Here is a 10510-nt window from a genome sequence, read left to right as displayed (position 1 = left end):
CAGACATATTCCAGCATACATATCCTTAACTGTAGTTCAATATTTGTTTACAGTTCCTTTTCTCTTCTTGGTCTTCTGAATATATAATATAATGTACAAGAATTATGTGTACTATTTCTATATATAACCATTGATAAATGCATACAACTTTGTAACCTAAACCCCTATCAAGATACAGAGCATTAACTTCACACCTGAAAGTTCTCTCCAAACTACCTTTAAAAGTATTTCAATATCTTTCCATTGTAATCAGAAAAAATCCAACCCCCTTGGGGAGATCTCTTAAGGACACTTTCCCTGCCCCTCTGACCTCACTTCACTCCAGGCTCCCTCGATTTAGTGATCTCCAGCCACACACACTGGCCTTCTTTTTGGTTATGGTTCATTCCTGACTCTGGAACCTCTTGTTCCCTCTGCCTGGAGTGCTCTTTGCTCAGAATTTCTGTTTGTTGGCATTCTCACCACTCAAATTGCAGCCACCATGTTACATCATCCCTTTGTTTTATTTTTTTCACGATGAAGTGAAACATTCTATATATAACATTTCTAGAAATCTGTAAATATAGATATACTCTATTTTTGTATTATCTGTCTCCCTCACTGGTATATAGTCTTCATGGAATAGAAGCTTTATATTTTAATTACTATTATCTCTCCATCACCCAGAACCTGACTCCTATGTGGCATTCAATAAATATTTGCTCAATAAATGATGACTGAAAGTTAAAAGATTGAGGGATGGAAGAAATCAAAGAAAACGCCTAAGTTTCTGTCTTGAGCAACCTGTGTCTGAGATGGTGAGCCCAGGATAGCGTCCAGATTGGTCAGGGAGTGAGCTAAGCTTTGAACATGCAGAGTTAGAATTCACAAGGCAATGGTGTACATTATTCAGGGAAAGATCTAAGCCTGGTGGGTGGGGAGTGATGAGGTTTTTAGCAGTTTCAGTAAGCCCCAGGCTGGGTGAGGACAAGGAGGAGAGCCTTCCAAGTGAGGAGTTACCACCATCAAATGGGGTCCTTCCTTTCTTCCCCCACTTCTGCCTGCTGTTTATTCTTTGTGCCTCCTCTTTTGCTGCAGAACATCAGCCATCACGTGGCTTGTGGCTTCAACATTCTGTTTGCTGTAGGCCCTCTCTTCCCTTCTAATCTGTTTACAATGGGTGATGGACTGGGAACTGGATAAGGCAGCTTGTTAGAACCATGTGTGTAAAATAGGCTCCCAGTAAGTCCTGAGCTGCCTCAGAGCTTATCCACTTGGCCTTTGCAGCTTGGCTTGGTGACATTTATTTTAGCTGGAGTTTATGGTTTGTTGTATTATTATTATTAGTCTTATTCTGGTTAGATGCTGGGTTGTCTTACCGCATACATACATCATATACAGAATAGGATAAGATGCACCCCAAGAGCTTATTGCTTATACTGAGTTGATGCAAACTCATTTGTGAGGACAGACCTCCTAATCGAGGCTTCAATGTTGCCTCTGAGAGCACCCACCCCTACAAAGAACTAGCAGCATATGGCATTGTCCCATTCAGCTACAAGGAAATTCAGTAGCCCATAGGTCAGTTTTACAGCTTGCTTTCCTCTTGGTTAATGCTTCGAGTTGCTGGGGAGAGAGCAACGCCTTGTGCAGTGTCCTTCACGACCAACTGCCAAGACTGACCCTGTTGGAGGAAATGACAGAAGTCCTGCCCTCTAGTCCTGGGTTCCTTGTAAACTGTACAGCCTCTCTGATCCTCAGGAGGGTCACCACATATACAAACATGCATATGCATGCGTAGCCCTGGGGCACCTTGGCATACCCCATGTAACCATCCATATGCACAATCTCAAAAGATAGTGCAATAGAACAGGATTCTTTGAATTGAAGTTCACGTTTGGAGTCTGGATACTCTGAAATTATATGAAAATCTACAGGGTAAGTGTGTCCAGATGCATTTTTCCATTGTAGGGAGAGAGCCATAGAGCTCATTAACTTTTCAAAGGAGCCTGTGAGGCAATGGTAGTTGGTCAGAAAGAAGAAAGGTACAGCGGAAAGAGTGCAGGATTGGAAGTGGGGAGATCTGTTGCCGCCCATTGTTTTCTCTCCTCTGCATCATTATTTATACAAAGGAGTTAGATAAACCTGGACAGGTCATCTACCTAGCTCATGCCTCAGTCTCTTTATCTGTGAGGTGGGGATAAGAGGAGTGCACCCTTCATGGGGCTGTGTGAAGCAGAAATGAGATCAGCTTTGTAAAGTATTTAGACAAGTCTCTCAACACAGGCTCGCCATGAATAAATCAAACATCTATGGGTTTCAGCTCATTCATAAGCCAAGGTTTAGATGTCGGGGATTCTTTACTGTTCCGTTCAATTTTAAGTCTCAGAAAAATCGGGAAGGGAAGGTGGGTAAGATGTCACTTCAAGGGAAAGTCCAGGTGGCCGCGACCACGGTGCCGAGCTCACCTCTTAGTCGCCAGGATGATCAGAGCCGTCCGGGCACAGACGCGCCTCGGCCTGAGGGGGCCGGTTCTGGTTCTCTGCCGCCTGGCGCGGGTCCCAGCCACGACCTCGGGCTCCCAGAGCCCGGCTTGGGCGCCCGGACGTGAATGGTGTCCGCTTGGGCAGAGCAGCCGAGCAGGCGCGCGGAAGGGGGTGTGTGCGCCCATGGGCCGCGGATCCGCCGAGGGCGAGCGAGAGGCCAGGTGAGCGCAGGGGCGGGGTGGGAGCCGGCGACACCCACCGATTATGAGTTTTGGCCACGCCAGCAAGGCCCCGCTGCCAGGGCAACGGCCCAGGTGCTCAGCTGGTGGGGTGGGGCGAGGCCCGTCTCCGCTCACCGCCCGCCGCCCGCCGCCCGCCGCCCCTCCCGCCGGGTGCCCTGGTCTCTGCCTGGTCGCCCGGCCGGACTAGGATGCTGGAGGAGGGCTCAGCGCTCCCAGAACGGATGGCAGGGGCGCTGCGCCCATTGCTGGGGTCTCCAGAAGTTCTCCCTTCCTTCATCCTCTCCTCCTACCTCCTGCCCTCATTCAAAAAATAACTTGATCAGAAAGGTAAAGCTCATATAGTGTTAATTAATCAAGTAAGCAGTAAGATTAAATGAAAATACAATAAAAGGCAAAGTAAATCTACTTGTCAGAGACGACTGCAGTAGCGTCTTGTAAGTTTTCTTTCTCATAGACCCCAGAAATTTTCTTTGCATACTCTAGGATGTATATATACTTAAAAAGATTTATACACAAATGGGACCAAATATATCATGGAGATAGCTTTATTTCAGGGCCTACAAAGATGCCCTAACATCCCTACCCCCAAACACATACACCCTTTTTTGGAGGCAAATTCTGAAAACTTTTATCTGTTTATGTGAGTATAAAATATGTATGCTTTTAAAAATAATATGTAATAGCTTCTAATTAAAAGCAATAGTTCCTTACCCCATCTGTCCTATATTTTACACTTCATTTAAAAATATGATTAAGGACTATTCCATGAACACAAAAGAGTAAACTATATAACACTTTGAAAGTATGAAGAAATAAAGCGCACCATGGCTAAGGAAAAAGAAGTCTGCCTCTACAGCCTGGGTTTTCTTCCCTACACTGCATCTTTCCTTTCCTGCCCTCAGAGATAACCACTATTGTGAATTTTGTACTTATCATCCCCCTGCCTTTTAAAAATGTGTTGCATTATATGAAATCTTCCCCACATAGTATTATTTAATATTGCATGTTTTCAGAGTTTATAAAAATGGTATAGAACTGTGTGTTATTGTTTTGATGACTTTTTTAATTTCAACATCTTATTTTCGAAATGTGTATTTGTTGATATACTTAATTATAGCTCCTTTATCTTAACAGCTGTAAACTATTCCATGGTACCACCATTCTATTTCCCTTTTAAATCAATTCTACTCTTGATGGGCATTTAGGCTGTCTCCAATATTTGTTATTAAAAACTATGCTGTTGGGACTTCCTTGGTGGTGCAGTGATTAAGAATCTGCCTGCCAAATGCAGGGCTCACGGATTCGATCCCTGGTCCAGGAAGATCCCACAGGCCACAGAGCAACTAAGCTTGCGAGCCACAAGTACTGAAGCCCGTGTGCCTAGGGCCTGTGCTCCACAACAAGAGAAGCCACTGCAATGAGAAGTACACACACTGCTACGAAGAGTAGCCCCCACTCGCCGCAACGGGCGGCAACAAAGACCCAACACAGCCAAAAATAAATAAAATAAAAAAAATGCTGCTGTCATGTTTGTACATGTCTTTAGATTCACAAGTTCAAGAGCTTCTCTAAGGTATAAACCTAGGAGTGAAATTTCTGGGTCATAGGTTATTTATGATGTCAAGGTGAAGTCAACTTGTTTTCCAAGTATGTATAGCAATTTAGACTCCCGTTAGCAGTATGTGTCTTAGCCAAAACTTGGTTTTGTCACACTTTAAAATTTTTGCCCATCTATTTCCTGATTTTATTTTGTATGCTCTGATTAGTAATTGTTAGTCTAAAAGCTTGATTGCATGTAGATATTTGAATGTAACATTATCAGAAAGCTACACTGTTTACCCTCAAGTACTCACCACACAACTCAGATTATTTGAATAGATTCAGGGCAGCACTTCTTGAATTACTGCTTCTCAGTGTAGGGAAAGCCTCACATTTGGGTTTAGCTTGTTGACCTAGTGGGGTTTGGCAAAGAAGAGGAAGTCACTAGGGTTACTTGGGTCTCAGTTTGTAAAACTAGAATAAAATAAACTACGCTTACAAGCCATATAGGAACTAGGCTTAACAATGAATAATCTTGGGAATTCCCCGGCAGTTCACTAGTTAGGACTCTTTCACTGCCAAGGGCACAGGTTCAATCCCTGGCCAGGGAACTAAGATCCCGCACCTATGAGGCATGGCCAAACATTAAAAAAAAAAAAAAAAAAGAATGATCTCATCTTGGCTCTGGTGGACAAATGTGATTGATTCTTGGGGAATGCTTCTATAGATGAATAGTTCAAACTCTGTATTAGAGGTCATCAATGGATTTTTACAGTGATAGTCTTCTTCATTCTGGAGACAAAGTTGATGTTGATGGCAGCATTGTTTAACTCTGGAGAAGGTCCCTAAAGTTATTTGAGGATCTGGTAGATTTGGGAAGAAACACACCTAGAAGACCAAGGGAATAGATTGATTATGTATAAACTACGCTTGGATTTATCAGAACTATTGGTACAAATACTTTGAGTAGAAGTTGGTAAATATTTGTTAGTTGATTGAGACCTTGGAGATAGACAAAGCAGTCTGACTCACACTCCTAATATGGTTTTAGGGAAAATTTTCCCCTGAAAGGGTAATGTCTGAGTTTCATAAAAATTCTCTTTGATTTTATGAGTAGGTAGCTGAAAAGTAGTTGGCAATTGAAAATCATGTGTGATTTTAACATTTTGTAGCCTTGGGAGGCTAGTTACACTGAGCAATGACATAAATACCATCTTCCTCTAATGAGAGGGCAGGCGTAACAAGGGTAAAATTTTAGAAATCCCACAGATTAGTAAATAGACACAACCTTTCCCCTCTTTCATGAGAGGTCTTAAAAACAGAAACGTTCTTAACTTGAACTTTATTTTTTGCCCTTAGCATTTGGCAGTAGAGTTGTCAAAACTTGGGCAACATAAAGAAAAAAATGGGAGGAAAGGGCATTAATAGTCCTACTGCTTAAAATAAAGCTAATGGAGACATGACAGAAAAGTTTATAGAGTTTTTACTGTCAGGGAGGAAGAGATTTTCCTCGACCCTTCTGGGTTCTTCTGGCTGGCCTAAGAATTAAATTGACTGAGACTAATTATCAGGAGAAAATCAAACAAAATTTAATAACATTTATACAGGAGAGAGACCCAGGAGAACTTAATAACTTGTCAACAAGGCAGGAGCCCTCACCTTAAATGCCATCTTCAGCCGAAGACAAAAGAGGTGTTGGGGGTAGTGGCTTGGGACTTCACAGGGGAGGAAGGCAGTTCACATGGAGATGAAAAAGCAAACATTTGGTAAACAAATATTTACCAAAACATTGGGCCATGCAAAGACAGTGGGCACATAGTGGACTCTGATCTTTAGGCCTTGTTGAGTTTCCCTCGTTACACCCAGCCCATATTCCCTGGTGATAGCTCTATTCCAAGAACAGGCCCTTCATTGAAATTCTTCAGGTAGCGAAGCCAGAGGTCAAAAGAAAGATGTCCTGACTCTTTTGGGCCTTGATTATTTTCAGCTCAAAATATTCTGCATGACAGAAAGACATTTTGGGGGGCAAATTTTGCTCCCCCACGCCCCATAGAGTTAACAGAATCTGGTAACTAATGGACATTCTTTAGCTTGTCTTACAGAACAACAGATAAGGGAACAACTTGTTAAAAGCCCTTTGCTTAATTAAGCTCTCTGTGGTTACTTTCTTTCTTCTTTTCTCTTTAATTGCATACTTACCCAGTTTCACACCACCCAGTTGCTTTACTGGAGCTTGGATCTTGCCCAGTGCGAGCCAGGGCTAGTCAGGATCACCAGCCCTAAAACTGGCCCTGGGCAGGTGTCTGGTGATGGCTTATTGACATCAGATGGTGGGAAATCTCCACCCTCTGACCATGCTAAGTGCCTTCATTTTGAATATACAGAAACAGGTAACCCAGACCGATTAGCTCACCTTTTTCTCTACTTCCAAGCACCTTTCCCTATGCCTAAGACCACCCTACTTATCCCATAAATATCCCAAACCCCTGGGCTTTGAGGAGACGGATCTGAGACTAGCTCTCCTGTCTCCTCATTTGGTTGCCTTGTGAATAAACTCCTTCTCGGTCACAAACCTCCATGTCTCAGCCTTTGGCTTGCTGTGCATCTAGCAAAGAGACCTGGTTTGGTAACACACCTACATTCCCAATACAAACTAGGAGACAGACTGATGCATGGGCTAAATACTTTACCAATAATCTAACTTGTGCTTCCATCTATATCTCATATTAAATAAAATTTTATCTCTAAATTACAACTATGCAAAGAGATTATATATTTAACACTTTTTACACAGTCTCAGGCTTTCTGCAAAACGCTTGGTAAATAAAAGTGATTCTACTGAATTATGTCATACATCTTTATTAAAACTGTCATTAAAATCCAATAGTATTGCATTAGCTACCAGAGTGCTTAAATTCTTATTTACTGGCCTGAAAAGCAGGCCATAGAGTAGTTGTTCCATAGCAACAACTATATTAATTAAATTAAATGTGAAATTAATTGAAATATGGATGAATTTAGTAACCTGTATGGCATGCTAGAGGGTGATGGTACATTTAATTGGAAATAAAATTCATTGAATCATTGTGGACCTTTTCATAATGAAAAGACCACCCCCCACCCAGATGGAGGATGGTGACTTCATGCTGACCACAAGCACGTAGATCCCAGACTGGTTGGAACCAGAAGGTTGATCATTAAGGTTCCTGAACATCACCCTGTTACCTCACCACCAACCAATCAGAAGAAAGTCCATGAACTGCCACCCTTACCTCAAATGTTGCCTTTAAAAACCTTTCCCTGAAAGCCACTGGGGAGTTTGGATCTTTCGATCATGAACTGCCCATTCTCCTTTCTTGGCACCCTGCAAATAAACACTGTATTTTCCTTCACCACAATCTGGTGTCAGTAGATTGGCCTTGCTGTGAGACAGACAAATGGACTCAACTTTGGCCTGGTAATGCTTCCATTAAGAACTTAGATTGACTCATTTATATTATAGCAGTTAGAAAACAATCCCTGAATTGAAGGAATGTTGAGCAAGTCTTCCTTTAGAATACAAGCAGTTTGTGGATAAATGTGTTTAAATACATCAGAGTCTGCACTTTTCTCTGGCTTAAAGTCTAAGATCATATAAGGAAATGATAGTGAATCTGAAATAAACACTTCAAAAATTCTCTTGATCCAGGGTGAAAAAAGAAGAACAAAGGGTATTACTTACCCCTCAGTTCTATAAGGGTTAAGTGGTAACCCACTGCAGTTGCCCACCAACAGTGCACTCTGGGAGGAATTCAGGATGAAAAACAGGATGAGTCATTCTGTGCTTTGGACAAGCAGTCCTCTTAGATAGTTCAATGTATATCTCAGAAAGAATTATGATGAACTCAGATTCTTGCATCTTCCCATACATAGAAAAGCACAAAAATCATTATCTCAAGATATCTCTTCTTTGTGATTAGCAGTAATCTTTCACCAAGATGTAAGCTTGACTGCACATATTCCCTAGTCACAAATCATATATAAACTGGCTTTTCCCCTGCCTCTTCTGAGCAGTTTCTTCAGGACTAACTGAGTGTCTGTCTCCCAGGCTATAGTCCTCAATAAGACCCTGAGTAAAACTTAAACTCACAACTCTTATGTTGTGCATTTTACTTTGACACCAGCATATTTTCATTATTTGTAGGCTACTGTTATATCATTTAGATCCTATTGTTGGAGGGAAAGAAAACTTTCCTCTACCTTTCTAAGTTTTTCTAGCTGGTCTAAGAATTAAATTGACATGATATAGATTAATAGGAGAATATCAAATTTAATTTAAAATATACAGGTATCACACATACATGAGAGGATCAGAGACCCCACATATACCAGAGGGTCAGAAACAGAAGAATAAAATGGTCTATATGCCATCCCAAGGTAAGGAATGGGATAGGGGCCTGGGGCTTCTAAGGACAGAAGGTTCTTTCACAGGATGATAAGAAGAAGATCAGATGTTTGGTAATTAGACGTTTGCCCTGCCATATAGATGGGGCCACTTAGGTAAAATGTATCTGTAATAACTCTTTCCTAGGAAAAATCCCCTGCTTAAATTCTTCTAGGTAGTTAAAAGAGGGGTAGTAGTTTCTCTTAAACCCTCAGGATCTTGATCCCTTTTAGCTTAAAATAATCCTCATGCAAAAGTGACACACTTTAGGGGATGTTCATTCTGAACCCCTACACCATGAATTTGATTATTTTTAAATTCACTATATCAGTCTAATTTTTATAATATACTAAATTTCTTGCATAAGTGTATTTTTATCGTTTGTCTTATATTTCTAGTAATTTTTGCTTTATGTACTTAGCTGCCATACTATTTGTGCATATAAATTTATGACATCTGCTTCCTAACTTTTGCCTTTTATTGTTAAATAATGTCTCTCATTTTCTTAGGTAGTGTCCATAACCTTTCTTTCCTCCTGGTCCAATAATCATTTCTTTTTGTTTGCTATACCTCAATCTCTTATTTTTAACTTTCATTATCAATTTATTTAGTTTATTCTGCTATGACCTCTTTTTTGTTTATTTTTCTGGTTTGCTCAACTTCCTTCTTGCTAACTTTGGAAATCTGATGAACTTTTCTATCCCATTAATAATCACCTTCCATTTTCAGGCACTAATAATCTATATTTTTATTTTATAAAAATAACTTTTCTCCACCTATCTCCAGATGCTCTGTTCTCCCAATGTTTCCCCCAATCTAAAAAGAACACTTTCACTTCCCCATTCTACTTTTCCACCCCTAGATGACATCTTGGGCATGATCTTATCTCCATCCAACCTTCTTGGAAGGATCTTACATCCCTCCAAGCCCAATGACAACTCTTCTGTTTGGCCAAGATAATTTAGAATTTCTAATTCCAGACAATTATTATACTATACTGGAAGTATGAATATTCCATGTCAATGCATATAACACAATCCTAAGAAATCAATCTTTTTTTTCATGGAAAGGCCAGTTTCATGTTGTGGTTATGAGTTTGGGCACTGGAGTCAGATTATCTGGGCTTGTGTCTCAGCTCCCCTGGCTGCTAACCATGTGTGATATTGTGATTTATAGTATGAAATATCTTTGGTCTTCATCCCCATTTCTGGCACAGAGCTCCTGAAACTCTTGGAATTCCTAAGGGATGAGAGCAACAAAGATGTCTTTTGTTATATTTATGAGGTGACTTTTGGACCCCACTTAAGGATGGGGGCTGGTTTCCAGGAGAACCAACCTTGAGATTAGCAGGTTGGAACTTCTAGTCCCAACCCCCTACCTCCAGGGAGGGAAGAGAGGTTGGAGGGTGAATCAATCACCAATGGCCAATTAGTTAATCAATTATGACTATGTAATAAAGCCTCCATAAAACCCCCAAAAGATGGGATTTAGGGAGCTTCCAAGTTGAACCAGAAAATTTCCATGTGCCATTGTGCAGGGCCCCAAACTCCACAAAAACAAAAACTCCTTTGTCAGGACCTCAGGACTTAACCCTATGTATTTCTTCATCTGGCTATTGATAAATATCCTTTAAGTTCATTTGTAATAAACCAGTACTCTAGTGAGCAGACAGTTTTCCTGAGTCTTTTGAGCCATTCTAGCAAATTAATCAAACCCAAGGAAGGGATTATGGGAACCTCCAATGTATAGCAGTTTGGTTAGAAGGCCAGATGACAAACTGGACTTGCTATTGGCATCTGAAGTGGAGGGCAATCTTGTGGGAATGAGCCCTCTACCCTGAT

The sequence above is a fragment of the Mesoplodon bidens genome, assembly GCF_964165515.1.
Source record: "Mesoplodon bidens genome assembly, chromosome: 15".
NCBI classification, from domain to species: Eukaryota; Metazoa; Chordata; class Mammalia; order Artiodactyla; family Ziphiidae; genus Mesoplodon; species Mesoplodon bidens.
This window is presented reverse-complemented; position numbering follows the sequence as displayed.